The following is a 6,092-nucleotide window of genomic DNA, read 5'->3' on the forward strand; positions in this document are numbered from 1 at the left end:
TGTGTGCTGCTCTATGCTAACTTTTTAATTTTTTTTTTTATGCCAACATGTATGTTGCTTTGTGTTTGCTAACATATTACTTTCAACCTTCACACTATAAAAGAACATATCCTAAAATACATTTTTTATTTTGTTTTATGCAGGTACGCTGGACAACAACAAGGTGCTCCACACCTGAGGTTTGCAAGAAACAGAAAGTGGGAACCTGTGACCAAGGATGACATTTGGCTATTTTTGGGCTTGGTGAACCTGCAGGGAGTTGTGGGCAAACCCTGCAGAAGTGGTACTGGTCCAAGAACAAAATTATTGTCACTCCATTCTTTGGCAAAGTCATGCCAGAATACAGCTTTTCCTTTATCATGAAGTACCTGCACTTCACAAACAATGAAGAATTTGATGAGACTACCCAAGTGTCTCAGATGATTCTACAAAATTTCCAGCAAACCTATGTGCCAGAAAGAGATGTCAACATTGACGAAAGTCTAATGGCTTACAAGGGGAGGTTCAGCTGGGTGCAGTACATTGCGTCAAAGAGGGCACAATTTGGCGTGAAGACCTATATGCTGTGCGAATCCTCAACTGGCTACATTTGGAATACGGTACTGTACACTGGAAAAGGGACACAGTTCAACCCCAGATACAGCCATTATGGATTGGCAACATCTTCAGTGTAATCCCTCATTGAGCCATTGCTAGATCAGGGCTTTTGTGTGATAACTGACAATTTCTACACCTCTCCTGAGCTTTAGGAGTTCCTTTTACAACACAGAGCAGAAGCTGAAGACAGAAGAAAGTGTTGGCTGGCAGAAAGGAAAGATGATGGCCCTGAGATGGCGTGACAGGAAAGATGTGTGCCTGATGAGTATTGTCCATGATGCCTCCACCATTCTGGTACACACAAAACGTGGGAAAGAAGTGATGAAGCCACAGGTGGTGATTGACCACAACAACACCATTAGAGGTGTGGACAGAGCTGACCAAGCCATGACATTCTACCCAGCGATGAGGAAGTACTACAAGAAGATTTTCAGGCATCTTGTTGAGCAGTGCCTATGGAATGCCTACATTCTGTAAAAAAAAATAGTCAGAGGCCTGTGAATCATTCAGACTTCATTTTTCAAGTTTCCGAATCCATAGTCAAGAACCACCAAACACCATCAGTAGCTATGAATAGACCTGGACGTCGTGCTTCCACCGTTGTCAACCCAGAACGCCTGACCGGTCGTCACTTCATTGAATACATCCCACCAACCCAGAAGGCAGCACAAGGATGTGCGTGGTTTGCTGCTCAAAGACCGATAACAGAGGAAGGAAGAAACGCAAAGAAACCAGGTTCTACTGTCCTGACTGTGATGTTGGACTTTGTGCAGCACCCTGCTTCAAAATCTACCACACCCGGGATGTCTACTAAAAATGTAAAAAATAGTAAATTTTCTAAAATCTGCATTTAATTTATATTTTTATCAATAATATTGCATTTTTTTTGGAAACTTTCAGTAAGAAATTTTTGATAAAATGTTTTTTTTTACATTGTTGTGGTCTATTATTTCATTATTTTTTATAATTGTGATTTATAATTATGTATTATATAATTTATGATTATAATATAATAAAAAATATAATTATTATACCAAGGAGTTAATCCTAAGAATTACAGGCCCACAATATAAACAAAAATTTCTATGCAAAAAAAAATAGGATCACTTTTTGCATAAAAAACAGACAGAATTAGAACGCTAGGGGGGTTAAAATACATAAATACTCTGGGTACCAAACCACTTTAGGAAACGAAATGTAAAACATTCAACATTGTATATTTTGTTTTTAAACAATCTATTTATATAATCAAAGATGCAGTTAGAAAGTATGTCAACACTTAAATTTAAAAAAATTGCATTTTAGCAAACAATACAAATGCATTCATATTCATAATTCCATTTTCTGTTCTTGTGTTTATGTTATCGCTGTTGCTGCCTTACCTACCAACACTACAAAAAAAACTATATTCTGTTTGGAATCTACATTTAGCTTTAGATTTAGCAGTATATTTTTCAGGATTTATATTGCTGTTAAGGTTCTCTGAGCAACTACACTGTTTCCCACTGGGATAAATTCATTGTATTGGTGTGAAAATTATTTAACACATAGAATACAAATTATTATTTGCTGAAATTGTTAAGCCAGATTTTCCACCATTGGAGCTCCTTCAGCAAAAGCAACTAAGATAATTTTAAGTTACAAAGTTACTGCATTCATATTATTGTTGTGAACAGCCCAAGCCATTGACATTCATCCAGTGGCCTGTGAGACTAATATCTCTCTTAGCCAACTTTGATGTCGCTTGCAGCGTCCTCTCAGCAAGATATTTTTTATCCATGTTTGTGAACAGCTGCTGCCTCCTTTAATCATGCAATCTAGTAGCGTGTACTTAATTTATATTATTTCATTCAAATGAATACTATTATAAGGAAGAAGTGTTGTGAAGGCTAGATTTAATCATTTTAATAATTATGATTCACAAACATAGGGGATGAGATGTTCTGGCCTATCCTGAATGCCATAATTAGATTGTTTTAAGCCAGACTTCAGCTATTATGTTGGCCTAAAGCGGAACTTTCATGAAAAAAATCATTTTCCTTTCCAAATGGCAAGCCCCTGATCTGTCAACAAACTGAACTTAGTGAATCCCATGCTGACACGGCTTTCCTCTTCTCTCCTTCACTGTAACGTCCAGCGCCACGATCCTATTTCTTCCTTTTCTGGGTTCTTCACTAGTCATTCAATCAAAAGAGCGAGATCAGGTGATGTGTCTTAAATGTAAAAAAATATTCTGGGATTTGTGACATATGCACAATTTTAAAATAAAAAAAAAAGCGCATACAAAAGGAATAGCCACCCTTTTATATATGTTCCCAGCCACCCCTCTTAACCTCCCTAGCGGTTCATTTCTTTTATATGTCTAAAAGCGGTACATTGTTTTTCATGAAAGTTTATTTTACAGTATAATATAATAGTATGAATATAATAAAGTTTGAAACACAAAATCATGTAAAAAATAATAAATTAAAATCAAATAACAATAAATAGAATAAATTAAAAAATCTATATTATTAAAAAAAAAATTATGTTTTTTAATTTTTTTTAAAAAAATACATATTATACTCATACTATTATATATACTGTAAAATAAATGTTCTTGAAAACAATGTACTGCTCTTACACATATAAATCCAATGTATTGCATTCAATACAGTTATTTTGTATTGAATGCAATACAAATGGATTTAGAATTTCCCACTCCACCAGCAACGTACACACGCACCAACGTCACCGGGAACTCTCAGTGACTCATCGGATCCAGAAGCCGGCCGGAAGAAGAGAGAAGAAGACGGAGATCGCAGTGATGGACGACGCTGGATGCCGGCCGATCAGGTAAGGCTCTATTTACTAACCTTCCCATGGGGTTACCGCTTTTAGCAACTTTTTTCTACCCCGAGTCACACTCGGGGGTTACCTCTAGGGAGGTTAAAAATAACTATGCTGACAATTGCAGAGTTTGACAACCCCCTTTGTCATGCAGTTCTTGCTCCAGAGTAGGAAAAGTGACCACATGGCCAGAAGTGACTTGTCACCTTAAGGAACCTCACTGCAATCCACTGCAAACTGGTGCACAAAATGTTTCTTAATCACAGTCTGAAATGGCCCTGAACAAAAAAAAAAAATATTTTTGTTTTGGTCCATTTCCATTGGAAAGTGCCCCCGTCATTTCCTGTACTGGCAGGAAGTAAGGGGAAATCTTCCAATTGGAACACATGTAGCGATAAAACCTAACCCAGGCCCTTCCTTGTTTTCTCCTAAATGGAATATGTTTTGGCTGGAATTGGACTGCTGTGGAATGCCATTTATGTCATAAACATAATACTCTGTTAAGCACAATTCAGCTGACTCGTAAAAATACATTTTGCAGCTTGACCGGACGAATGCCAGGTCAGTCATAGCGGGTGATGTTCAGCTTGAGGTCAGCCCGGGGACAGTGCAGTCAGGCAGGAGGAAATTCATTTATACTGACCCTGGAAACAGACAGGACATCAGTGAGGTTTCCATGAGTAGAAATGATCACAAGGTATGCTGGCTTTACTGTTTTCTGACTCATTATTAAGCTGGTTTTACAGAGTGGTGAGAAGAGGATGTACATTTCATTCCAGCAGCTGTGTGCCCAGTCTGGATAATTGAAGCCAGCTGCCTGGGCAATGATTCAACAGCTTAACCACAGCTAGTGAGAGGCAAGCAGAAACCTGATTAGTAACTCAAACTGTTATATGTGTTATATCATATATTTACACTCATCTGTGTATGCGACAACTTTGTGTAGGACACATATTGGAAGAGGAATATATATTGAAATAATCATTTTGTTACGTGACTCTTTTGGAAAAATGATTTTAGCCATTGAAATACAAGTTGACTGTTATATTGTTAGTCCTATCCCCTATAACTGAACTTTTTGCCTGTTAAAAAATAAAATAAAACTATCTTACATAGAATCAATCATGTGTGTCTGACAATAGTAATTGCAAATGGCAATATATTGGAAAAGGATAATTGCATAGTAAACCATTTCACTCCATTGACATTACTCAAAATATGGCACGCAGGATGGATCCAACCCACCAAGTTTTTAAATGCAGCCCCACAGCTTTGACATGCCAACAAATGCCGGCCACCCCCTTAGCCCATTTAGTATTTATAAGCAGTGACAGGATGTTAATGTAAAATTACCGACACCATAAAGGCCACATTGTAGCCCCTGCTAGCCAATGAGAAAGAACAACTATTTGATCAATGCGAACCACCCACCCTTATTGGCTATTGGTATTACCTGTAATATTTATATATAGAGCTTTTTTAAATAAATGTTTCCAAACATTGGTTAGTTAACATTGACGACATGTTGTCTTGGACAGCCATCAAATATGTTGGACCAGCTGAAGAACTAGAAATTTCAAGGTTAGGTTAAATTTGATGCTATATGGTTTTAGATAACCAACAAACATTCTATACCAGTCCACGAGCTAGGAGTGTAACTTCTGTGGATTTATTACCAGGTCTTTTGGTATTATTGTTCTGACGTATAAATACAAAAACTTCTAGGTTTTGTTTGCCTATCTGACAGTGTAAGAAGTAGTTATATGGTGTGGCCTATCAGCTATGAGTTTCCCTTTTTCCAAGGCCACATTTTATAGTTCATGTTGTTATACTAGAACACCATCTGAAATTGAAATCCCTATCTGTAGCTTACGTTTGCTTTTTGCCATATGTGGGTGACAGGTTTGAATGCCCATTTTTGCACAAAGTGTGAATGGTACTAAGCTTGAAAATAGCCAATGATGACCTGGAAAGAGAGGTACAGTGTGTACATAAAATCCAAATTTTGGAGAGTGTGAGACTTTGGCACACATATTACATCTTCTGACCCTGGACCACTCTATAAACTAAAGCTACTGGGGTACACAATTAGCCAGTGGCCAGGCTATGTATGTTAGTATCCATTCCCATGTTCCCATTATCTGCATATAATGCTTTCACTTATCGGTCTCACTGCTTTTTATTAAGAGGCTGTCTTAACCTCCTATTTTGGGACTTCATTACAGACCGACTCATCACATTGGACACCAGACCATCTTTCATTATTGCTGCTCCTGCATACCTTGCTTCTGGCCCAGTATAAAACCATCCCTCACCTCCCATAGCACAGATTCTTTGATATTGCCACTTGGTATGAAAGAGACACATAATTCAGTACATGTGAAGAAACTTTTTCTGAATACAATGTGCTTTTCCTCAGTTAGAAATTTTATTCTGACTTTAGCAGTGGTATGAATCACAATTCAGTCTCAATATATTTTAAAGCTTACCCCTATATATACATATATACCATATATTGAAATATACATATATATGCATGTTTGCAAAGGTACCAGCTTCCCCTATGACGTTATACAATGGTGCCTTTTGACCAATAATTGATACAGGTCAGGTTTGATGACGAATACATTACTTTCCTGCCATATCCCTATTTATAATTATTTAAC

The sequence above is a fragment of the Pyxicephalus adspersus genome, chromosome 10 (genome assembly GCF_032062135.1).
Source record: "Pyxicephalus adspersus chromosome 10, UCB_Pads_2.0, whole genome shotgun sequence".
NCBI classification, from domain to species: Eukaryota; Metazoa; Chordata; class Amphibia; order Anura; family Pyxicephalidae; genus Pyxicephalus; species Pyxicephalus adspersus.